This window comes from Dipodomys spectabilis, unplaced genomic scaffold, assembly GCF_019054845.1.
Source record: "Dipodomys spectabilis isolate Male_0828 unplaced genomic scaffold, ASM1905484v1 ptg000054l, whole genome shotgun sequence".
Taxonomy (NCBI): domain Eukaryota; kingdom Metazoa; phylum Chordata; class Mammalia; order Rodentia; family Heteromyidae; genus Dipodomys; species Dipodomys spectabilis.
The window spans coordinates 11,616,421-11,628,542 of NW_024870731.1; the positions used below are offsets into that span (position 1 = coordinate 11,616,421).

General features: G+C 35.3%; 1 protein-coding gene across 6 annotated transcripts in view; it reads right to left on the reverse strand.

The window, feature by feature from the left end:
* The window catches only part of Tbc1d5 (TBC1 domain family member 5), a 484,073-nt gene that overhangs the window by 411,571 nt on the left and 60,380 nt on the right, over positions 1-12,122 (reverse strand). For 4 of the 6 annotated variants that reach the window (XM_042679821.1, XM_042679825.1, XM_042679824.1 and 1 more), the window contains exon 2: positions 6,447-6,550. The exons of the other annotated variants lie outside the window; for them this stretch is intronic. The gene's annotated coding sequence lies outside the window, so the exon portion shown is untranslated. The remainder of the gene's footprint in view (positions 1-6,446; positions 6,551-12,122) is intronic. 6 annotated transcript variants of the gene reach the window in all.

Below are 12,122 nucleotides of genomic sequence, written 5' to 3' on the forward strand. Positions count from 1 at the left end.
TGAAATGTATAACTGGTTTATGATGATGGCTACACAACTTAGTAAGTTAAGCAGAAAAAGAAAATCAATTAATTCTACACTTGAAAAAGAGGAATTACACCTTATAAACATATGCGTTTCATCCCTCACCAAAGATGTGTAAATTTTATAGAACAATTGTCAAAAATGAACGAGTTGGTAAAGAGTATTTCTATAAAGGGGCTATACTTTTGTTGTGATAAACTTAAATGTGCTTGAGTGCATTTAAAAGGCAATTAAGCCAGTGGCTCACACCTGTAATCCTAGCTACTCAGGAGGCTGAGATCTGAGGATCGCTGTTCAAAGCCAGCCCCAGCAGGACTTTCAAAGCCAGCCCTGGCAGGAAAGTCCATGAGACTCTTATCTTCAATAAACCACTAGAAAACCGGAAGTGGCGATGTAGCTCAAGTGGTAGAGTGCTCGCTCGCCTTGAGCTGAAAAGCTGAGGGATAGCGCCCTAGCCTAGAGTTCAAGCCCCACGACCCACAAAAAAAAAGGCAATTAAATAGTCATGAAGGGAAACAATACAATATTGGTATAATCATACCAAACTGTGTATTCCAGAAACAGCCAATAGGTTTTATTCACACTAACCCCTGTAACTCCCTGAAGTTGAGAAAACTGTGAAACTGCCTTTTTAACTCAGGAAGAAAGTATGCCATGACCTCATGCCTGCAACATGCTATCAGGAAAGAGAGATATATGAGCAACATAAGGCATTTGCAATAGCTCTTCTATCATATTCTATACAACTCAGTTAGACAAATATCTTTCTTCTTGACCTCCTCCCAGATAAAATACCAGAGTAAGGTAGCTAACACAGAAAACAATTTGTGAGAGTTAAGTGCACTAGAGTAACAATAATGCTCAACTGACATCCTTGAACACTTATGACATTCTTATAAACCTACAACATTCTGATTAATGCATTTAGTACTGCCAGAAGTAATCTATTAATTTTTAATCAAGTTAAGACAAAATAAGACAGAATTAATTATCTGTAAAATTATCTGTAAAAATCTGATCAAAAAAGTATTTCAAAATTGTATGAATATAGCCCAAACCTTCCATCCAAATTATCAATTTCCTTTTCAAAGTACAAGTTAGGTCTTAGGACTCAGAAGAACAAAGCTATGTAAAAGAGAATTGTAAAAAAAAGACAAAATGGAAAAAACAGTATCTAAGAATAAAAGACACTATATTTTTTAAGGTATGTGCTTACCAAAATTAACAGATCTTAATTTGATCACTATCAAACAATATTGTTCATTTGATTCTACCACAGTCCAACCTAGGGGGGAAAATTTACAAGTCTCTCTTTAAAATAACAATTCGATTTTCTCAGACAAAAAGGAAATAATTTGAGATTTAAAAAAATTACACATTGAATATGGAGTTTCATTATTTCTATACCTAGACTAATTCTAATTCAATTAGACTTAGTATGATATACCCTATGATAACAGTCAAATATTATCCACACTATCCTGTCAGAAAGCACAAAAATTGTAAGGGAATCCCTGTCTTAAGAATTGATGATGAAGGGCTGAGATGTAGCTCAGTGGCAAAGTGCTTGCCTAGTAAGTGCAAGGTCCTGGGTTCAATCCCCACGAACAAAAGAGAAAAAGACAAAAAAAAAAAATTATGATGTTCTTCCACACCAACACTGAGACTATAGTATTTTCATACCGGACATTTAAAAGGAAGCACTATGTGAATACAATATATAATAATGTCCTTTACATAAGTAGGCTATGTTTTTTGGGAGTTTTTGGGGGGAGGGTATAAAATTAATTTTTTATAGTGAAAATACTGTACAGAGGGGTTACAATTACATGGGCAAGATAATGAGTACATTTCTTATCAAGCATTATAGCCTCTTCCTTTGTTTCCCCTTCCCATCCCTTCCCATCTCCCCCCACCCCCCCACCCAATCCTCCCCACCCCCCCCACCAAAGTTGTAAAGTTCGTTTTCAACATAACGACTTGTACTTCTCATTGGTCCACCTGTATCCTTATTTAAACGACTTGCTTTTCCCCTTCCCCTCCACAAATTATAGCGACATCCAATACAGTGAAAGCAGGGGTTAGGAAATGGAAAGGCTTGGAAAAAATTATATTAAGTGAAGTAAGCCAAGCCCAAAGAAACATAGGTCCCATGGTTTCCCTTATTTGCAATATCTAGTATATGTCTGAGTCAAGCAGAAAAGGTCAGATAAGGTGATGTTAGGGAAATGAACCCTAAGATATGTATTCAAATGTTTTTTTTCTTTCATGCGATTGTTTCTAACGCATTTATAAGATTATTTCTTTGTTGCTTTGTATGTCCCTCCCCCACAGTATAACCCCTACTTTCATTGTATTTGATGTCGTTATAAAAATTCGTTTTTTGACATAACGACTTCTATATCTCATTGTTGCAATGGGTCCACCTATATCCCTATTTAAACGATTTGTTTTTTCCCTTCCCCGCCACAAGTTATACCAACATCAAATTATCTTAGCTATGGTAAACAATGCTGCAATAAATATAGTTGTGCTGGTAGCTTTAGTGTGGTCTTGTTTGTGATCATTTGGGTAAATGCCCAAAAGTGGGATTGCTGAGTCATAGAGGAGCTCTATGTGAAGTGTTTTCAGGAACCTCCATACTGCTTTCCAAAGTGGTTGAACAAGTTTACACTCCCACCAACAATGTAGTAAGGTTCCCTTCTGTCCACATCCCCTCCAGCATCTGTTATTAGAGTTCTTGATTATAGCCATTCTAACTGGGGTGAAGTGGTATCTCAATATTGTTTTGATTTGCATTTCTTTTATGGCTAGAGAGGTTGAACATTTCTTCATGTGTCTATTGATCATCCTTCTTTCATAAGCAGGCTATGTATATATATATATAATCTAGGGGCTGGGAAGGTGGCTCAGTGGTAGAGTGCTTGCCTTGCATGCATGAGGCCCTGAGTTTGATTCCTCAGCACCACATAAGCAGAAAAAGCCAGAAGTGGCACTGTGGCTCAAGTGGTAGAGTGCTAGCCTTGAGCTGAAGAGTTGAGGGACCTGATGACCAACCAAAAATAATAATAATAATCTAGGAAGACTGAATACTTATTTCTAAGGTATTCTTAATTTCCAGGACTCCAAGCTTCCTAGGAATTAGCTCATTTCCTTAAAAAAAAAAGGGGGGGGGCTAAATTACATCCTTCCTCTGAGAAAGTCCCTTAAGTGTTCACCAAAACATAAACCAGTTCTCTATATCAGCAGATGGTTCCTATTGTTTTCCTAAAGATAGTCAGCACAGTGGCTAAGATCAATTCTACAGCCAAAAATTCAGCTGTTTGAAATCTCAGGTTCCAGGTTTGGGAAAAAGTTGCTCATCTCCTGCAATTGAGCTACTTCATTTATAATTTGTGTTCTAATTTATAAGGTAGTTGGGAGGATTAAATGTTAACATCTGCATATAGTCGCTGAATAGTACCTAACTCATAGTAATATTGTTTGCTACTTACTCTCCTCCTCCTAAATTACATCTTTTTATCCAATTTAGTAAGGCCACCTATGTTGTATTTCTTGGCATTTGCTTCTCAGAGCATTATTTTTTCTTACACAGTTTGCTGGAATATTCATGGCTACCTCTGACTTTATGATAATTGTGATTTTTGTTTCCTGAAAAAATGCAATGCCTTACTTACTATTGCTTTATTTAGAATTGTAAATTTCAAAATCTATAAATAAAAAGTTTAAATAAATTATTTTACAGGAAGCAAATCCTGAATGTAAGTGCAGACTAACGACTTTTTCCCTTCCACAAAAAAAAAAAGAAATGATTTGAAATAGCCCCAAATCTGTACTTATGAATAACATTAAGTAGTATTACAGTTTTTACTTGGCTTGAAATCAGGTATTAATTACTAAGACCTGGGGCTGGGAAGGTGGCTCAGTGGTAGAGCACTTGCCTTGCATGCCTGAGGCCCTGGGTTCGATTCCTCAGCACCACATAAGCAAAAAGAAAAAAGCTGGAAGTGGCGCTGTGGCTCAAGTGGTAGAGTGCTAGCCTTGAGCTGAAGAGCTGAAGGACAGCACCCAGGCCCAGAGTTCAGGCCCCACGATCGGACCAAAAAAAAAAAAAAAAATTACTAAGACCTGAATGAGTGTGTATAGATCTGGGCTCTGTGACATGAAAATCCTATAAATCTGTACCGATTTAATTACATTAATTACATTTTTAATATTTAAATTTTTAGTACTTTAATTCACAATACTTTCAGACACTTTTTCATGAAATTGAAGCCCATTATCATAAGGTAACCATTGTATTCCAGGAATGGTACTTCTAGAAGTACCTTTCATAACAGATTTGAAGTGAAACCACCTGAAGTTTAGGAAGCCTGCCTTAGTTCCAATTGCAATCAAACATGTTAAATACATTTTATGTAAACTTCAAGGATTATATAAGGTAAAGAGACTTTTTATTGCCAATATGTTACAGATAAGAAAAAAGACAGACAAATTAAGTTTCCCATGGTCCCAGACAGTCACTGTATTGTAATACTAGGACTCAAGTCTCCATCTAATCTGTCCCATATCTAAAATAAAAAATAAATCCTAATATGACAATAAAGCCACATACATTTCAGCCTATTATTCATCATGAAAAATAAAATTATATATGTTTTCTTCCTCTTAGCATCAGTAGCACTCTTAAAAACAAAAAGCTTGCCAGATGCTGGTGGCTCATGTCTGTATCCCTAGCTACTCAGAAGGCTAAGATCTGGAGATGACAGTTCAAAGTCAGCCTGGGCAGGAAAGTCTTTGAGATTCTTATCTCCAATAAACCACCAGAAAACTGGAAGTAATGCTGTTTCTCAAAGTGGAAAAGTACTAGCCTTGAGCAGAAAAGTTCAGGACCCTGAGTTCAAGCACCACAACTGAGAAAAATAAACATTAAATTAAATTAAAATATTAAATATTAAAATCAGAGACTTAAACTTAGTTAAAATACACCTCAGGGCTGGGAAGGTGGCTCAGTGGTAGAGCACCTGCCTTGCATGCATGAGGCCCTGGGTTCGATTCCTCAGTACCACATAAGCAGAAAAAAAAAACTAGAAGTGGCGCTGTGGGTCAAGTGGTAGAGTGCTAGCCTTGAACTCAAGAGCTGAGGGACAGGGCCCAGGCCCAGAGTTCAGGCCCACGACCGGACCCAAAATAAATAAATAAATAATACACCTTAAAAATACTGTAATATTCTAAGTATTTAAATATGAGGAAAAAAATTAACAATCCCCTCTACCTAAAAACTGCACACATTTACATCAACCTATATAAAGCAGGATACCAAACTCTGCCTTAGTTCCGATTTATCTGGAGATATATATATCTATATCTATAGATATAGATATATAGATATAGATATAATTTTATAGACTGAAAATTGGAAAAGCTCCCCAAAATGAATCTAAATTGAAAAGACTGACAGGTAACCTGCTATGTATTTAACAAAATATAGCAAAAACTTTGTGGCTCATTTTCCAATGATTCCTGCAAGGATGGTACAAAGGCACCGAAAGTACAGTTAATACAAAGAAGGACAAACTTTTCCAACACTATATAATTTATTCTGAAGACAAAATGGCCACACTTGTCTCTGACAGTCCTATTAATTTTACATTTGGATATCATCTATTTTTTTGTGGTGTTTTATTTTCATTATGTGGTTGTATAAAAACTTCTCACCTATCTTTCTCCAGCCCCAATGGATCCTATCCAAACGGTTGTCAACCATTTCAAATCTATAAATTGTTCTATATACTGGTCCACAATCTATAACTGAGGCCAAGTAACATCTTTATACAAATTAGTCAAAATTATCTCTACAATTTACATTAAAGGATTAGGAGAATAAAATGGTGTTCAGCAACAAAATACTGAGCAATATTTGTTGAAACTAGAGTCTATCCCATACTTCTTCCAAAATATTTCATTTTAATGGAGGAGTACCTTTACCAGTAGCATAGAAAATGTGTGAGAGTGGGACATTACATTTCTGGAAGGGCTTAATTTTTTTTTGGGGGGGGGGGGGGGTCCGGTCGTGGGGCCTGAACTCTGGGCCTGGGCACTGTCCCTCAGCTCTTCAGCTCAAAGCTAGCGCTCTACGATTTGAGCCACAGCGCCACTTCCGGCTTTTTTCTTTTTGCTTATGTGGTGCTGAGGAATCGAACCCAGGGCTTCAGGCATGCAAGGTAAGCACTCTACCACTGAGTCACCTTCCCAGACCCTGGAAGGGCTTAATTTTTATCTTAAATCATTTAACACTTGTGAAATACAGATTTCCCAAACATCTGTCAACCAGCTTCCTCTAATGTAATACTATTAACTACAATAAAGTTATGAAAAATATAAAATTAACATTGGCTCAAACTATTAATGGTAAATCTTACCACCAAGTTGTACTATTAATGCCTTTCCCCCTGGCTCACGACATCCAGATCTCATGTTTCCTTTACTGCCGTGTTTCCTGTGAGGCACTTTTCTCTTTAATGACCTGGTATTTTTGAGGAAAAAAAAAAAAAAAGAACTCACTAGTTACTCTGTAAAATATACCCCAATTTCAATATCATTAATTGTTGTGATGAAATTGAGATCATACTTTTTTTCTGTTGGTCTTCTTTTTTCTGTAGGCCATGGGCTTGAACTCAAGGCCTGGGTGCTGTCCCTGAGCTCTTCTGCTCAAAGATAGCAATTTACCATTTTAAGCCACAGCACAACTTTGGTTTTCTGGGTCTAACTGGAGATAAGAGTCTCACAGACTTCCCTGCCCAGGCTAGCGTTGAACTATAATCCTCAGATGTCACCCTCCTGAGCAGCTAGGTTTATAGGCATGAGCCACCAGCACCCAGTGAGATTATATGTAGGTGACATGCCATATTCAGCAGCAGATCATATCATGGTCTTATTACTCGGTCTTCTACATTGTTTCTATTTTCTTCCTTTATAAACACTTTATAAACAGTTTTGAGAGATCATTTTAGAGTTTGCAAATATATGATTTTTCCTTAAATTCCCACTATACTTTTGGCATCCATTGATGAATCATGCTTGCTACAATTATTACTATTTTTATGAGGTATCTGCCTCCTGATTATACTATTTCCTGAATTCATTAATTGTAATTCAGAAATTAAACTATATCAAAAGCAGATATATTAAACTATATCAAATTCAGATATTAAACTATATCAAACACCAGAAACCACAAAAATTTTAGGAAAGTTTTTAAAAACACACAATAAAGGTACTTATTCGACAACAGAATTTCATCATCAACTATAGTGTGTAATTCCCTGAATCAGATGTCTAACAGTTCCCTTCTGAAAGAAGCAAATTGCTGATGACATCTGTCAGCATATGTATTTTATATTTAATTGTAGACAATTTTTTATTGCAAGTCATGCATCATGATGCATACTTAAGATTTTCCAAATAAAAGACCTCAACAATCTACTTTTTGTGCAGACACAGGGCACTTATACCTGAGCATTTTTGCTTAACATCAGTGCTCTACCATTTGAGCCACAGCTCTACTTCTGGCCTTATTTTGTGGCTAACTGGACATAAGAGTGTCACAGACTTTCCTGTATGGACTAACTTCAAACAGCAATGAGCCACCAGTGCCCAGCTTAGACAATCCATTTTAAAGCAGCTAATACCACAGCACATTAAGGGATAAGCATTCATCAGGAACAAGAACAATGAAGACAGCAAATATTCTTCCCCTAAAAGTCTAATCTTATTCCTCAACATGAAACCTTGCCATAGGAACATAAAATTATACTGGTAATAGTAAAGAGCAATGTCTTAGAACAGTGAGTTCTAGTACTCTGTTTTTCAAGAATGTTCACCCACAAATATGAAAAATATCATTATTCAGTTACTTTTTCACAGCAGGAAGATCTATCAATTCAATGCCAAAAGACTTAATTCTAGGTGTTTCTAAAGCTTAAGTCTAAAGGTTTAAACACTGTATTATCAACACTTTATTTTCTATTTGTTCATTAAGTATATCAGTCTGCCACTGAGTGTCAACTGGCTATTACGTAAGAGGAGTTCTACTTTTTTGTATTTATAACTACTGAAAATAGCCAACCTGTTTTATTCCCAAGCACATTTTAATACTAGAAGCAAAATCTTAATCTAATCACACTCTTCAAATAAGCTTCAATAAGTTATCAGACTCTACAGAGCCTTGCAAAAAAACATTGTATAGTATTAGTGAATAAGAAAGTGATGAACAGTACATATACAATGCCTTATTTACACAAGTCTATAAGTTTCCTCAACTACTTGAGCTGCACACTAAAAATTCAGTTTTTCTTTGGCATATTCAAGAATTTATGTTTTAGTTATTTCTGAGAAAGATATTAAAATGGCTTAGAAAATAGTCTAAGTGATATGAAAATATATTCTTGAGAGTTTGCGATCTTAGTTATAAAACTTTTGTAGAAGACACCAAGTCATTCTTTCAAGTGATTCGTTTTCATAATTGATATTTAGGTGGGAAAAAAAGATGAGAAACCAAGAAATTCCTCTCCTATTTCAAATTTTACAAATTATGATCATGGTAAGTCCTGGAAGCTATTGGAAGACTGTGGCTATAAGACATAGGGCTTCAGTTTCTGCAGTAAACTTTAATTTAAAATTTTTAAATGCACTTGGTATGAAACATGGTCATCGGCAAGGTTTTATTTAGGATATGTAACTAATGAATAAGGTTACTAGGTAAGTTGTGATAACAGTCACTTTCTAAGAACTATATAGAAATTTTATAATGTGTTAAACATATGTGGAAAGCTAACAATGAAATTTCCACCTGTATAATGCAATTTTAAAAAGTTTACAATGTGCTAAATTCATGTCTGTACATTATTTGAAAATAAAAATGTATATAAAATATTAGCCTGCTGTTTAAACACATTGATTTCTATTACTGGAATGTATTTTGGAAATATATTCCAATTTCTCATTTCTATTAATGGAATACAGTTTGGAAAAAGGAAATGGGTATGATGGTAAATCTCTGCTTAAGAAAGAAAATCACAGTAAACAACTTCCTAATTTTTCAGATCCCAAATGACCAGAGGAAAAGTCTAACCAACAGGGGGAGATACAAAGGAGAGTAGTAAGACAAAGAACAGACTACAGGCAAGAAAAGCAGTTATAATTATAGCTGGAACATGGAATTTGTTAAAGGAAGTCTACTGTATAATTATATTTGAAAATTTAGAAAGATGCCCAGAGGCTGATTCGCAGCTGTCAGGAACTGGTAACTTCTACTTCTGTTCATGCAAGACCACTTTGGCAACTAAATCCAACACCCAGCATTAGTGCAATTGACATTTAGAGTAAAGGGACAGTCTTCTAAAAGTTTTCTTCCTATATAATATATGAAGGCATCCATATCAACAAAGTGACCTTTCTTTTTAATTCTCTTTTCTTTAATTTCCTTTTACTATGTGCCTCTCCTGTATCCTTCAGAGAATCCAAAGATTAACCCAACAAAGCTATTACCCAGCTAGAAATCTTTCCTGAATTGTGGCTATATCATGATTATATAACTACACAATTTGAAATTCAGCATCCTTACAGGAAAACTCATTTCCATTTACCTTCACTTTGTTTCAAAACTCTTTCCCTTTTCCCCTACATTGTTACTCTTTCCAATTATAGCCTTAAAACTAGTTTCACTTTTTCACATTCTCCTTTAGATTTTATCTATATAAAGTCAAACTATCAAACCCTATTACTTTTTCCTTAAGTTTCTATACTTCATCAATGAAAGCTATGATAAAGTCCTAAGTTCCAGTCTCACAGAATATGACCTTTTTAGGAAATAGGTCTTTACAGAGGTGATAACCCAACATAAAAGACTATCCTTATTCGAGACAGGCAGGCAGGCAGAGAAAAAGTGAGACTGAGACTGAGACCAGGGACAGAAAGAGAGAGAGACACAGAGAGAGACAGACAGAGACAGAGAGAGGGAGGGAGGGAAGAAGGGAGGGAAGGAGAGAGAAGAGAGGGAAGGAGGAAGGAGGGAGAGGGAGAGGGAGAGAGGGGGGAAGAAATTTCAACACAGACACTAAGAAGGAAGATTATGCGACAACATATAGTTTTTGGAACTTGTATGTTATAGCAGTGTTAGTCCATGTTTTGTTATTGCAACAAAATGGCAAGAACTGGTTGATTCATGCACAATACAAATATATTTGTCTTTGTTTTGGAGTGAAATCCAAGAGCATGGCACTAGTATTTGATAAGTACCTTCTTATGTTGTTGTGTGTGTACCTGTAAATAAGGTAGAGGAAAAAATGGGGCCTAAACTTATCCTTTCATTAGAACCCACTCCTATAGTACCAGCATTAATCCCTCAACCTAATCACATCTTGAACTGTGGCAAATACTCAGAGAAAACTTCTTTAACAAGCTGACATGTAATAAAGACTTAAAAATAATGGAGAGGGAAGGCCTGTAGATAACTGAGGAAAGGGTTTCCAGATAAAGGGAAGAATAAGTGGTGGTCTGAGGAGACTAACAAGGCTGGAAGATGGTGAAGATCTTGAAGGTGAGGATTCTGTGACTATAGTAGAGGAGAAGGAAAAAAAAAATAGTACAACTAAGATCTTAGAGAAGGCCATATGACAACAGACAAATGCACAGGCATGTTCATAGGTGCATGGCTCAAAAGATATAAACTGCTCAAGATATCATCAATAGTTGAAATATTTAGTCATAAATTTTTAGCCATAAAAACTATTGATACATGATAAAATATTGATACTTGTTAAAATGTGAATGAACCTTGAAAACATGTTTAAGGAAAAAAAAGCATAAATCAAAAATAACTTTCTACTATTATTCTATTTATTTCAAATATTCAGCACAGATAAATCCATAAAAACAGAGAGTAGAAATCTCCTTTTGGGGAGAGGCAAATGTTTTAGAACTGGATTGAGGTTTGTGCAATTCAGTACATGTACCAAATGTCATGCAACTGTTAATTTTATGGAATCCTATCCAAATGAATAAAGTTAAAATTAAGCCATTATATCACCAGTCGTAGTACAACATGGAACACAGATATGATACAAAGTATACAGAAGAGATCACCTCTATAGTTCCTTCCTGAATAATGTATAACCTCAATCTGATCATAAGAAAATACCAAACAACATATTTTACAAAATAACCAAATTATTTGAACATATCAAAAATATGAAAGACAGCAGACTGAATAACTACATATAGGGAAGTTAAAATGACATGACAACTGAAGGAATATGAGTTGCCTAGACTGGATTATGAAACAGGAAAAAAGAACTATTGAGAAAATGGGTGAGACAGAAGTAAGGTCTGTGAGTTAGAAGCACTGTACTTACTTTTGAAATGTATAACATGCTTATATTAAGATATTAACATTAGAGAAAGTTAAAGTATATTATTTCTGTAACATTAAGTTTATTTCAAATTAAAAGGTATAAACAATAAGAGAGAGACTCAAATCAAGAAAGGCAACTCTTTGTAATAGCCTCAAAAAAAAATCTAGGAATTTATTTAACCAAAGAGGTAAAGGACTTCTATGATGAAAACTTTAAAAACTTAAAAAAAGAAATTAAAGCGGAGTTGAGGAAGTAGAAAAATCTCCCATGATCCTGGATTGGGAGGATTAATTTTGTAAAAATAGCAATACTACCCAAGCTATATACAAATTAAATGCAGGACCCATCAATATCCCAACAACATTTTTTAATAAAACAGAAGCAATCCAAAAATACATATGGAATAATAGAAGACCCTAAATAGCAAAAAAAAAAAGTCCTTAGCAGGAAAAAAAAAGTGCTGGAGAAGTATCAATACCAAACTTCAAACTCTATTATAAAGCTGTACTTATAAAAAAAAATGCTTGGCATTGGCATATGAACAGCCCTGGAAACCAATGGAATAGAACTGAAGACCCAGACATGATCCCACAGACCTATGGCCACCTAATCTTTGATAAAGGAACCAAAATTACCCGATGGAAGAAAAACAGCCACTTCAACAAATGGTGCTGGCAGAACTGG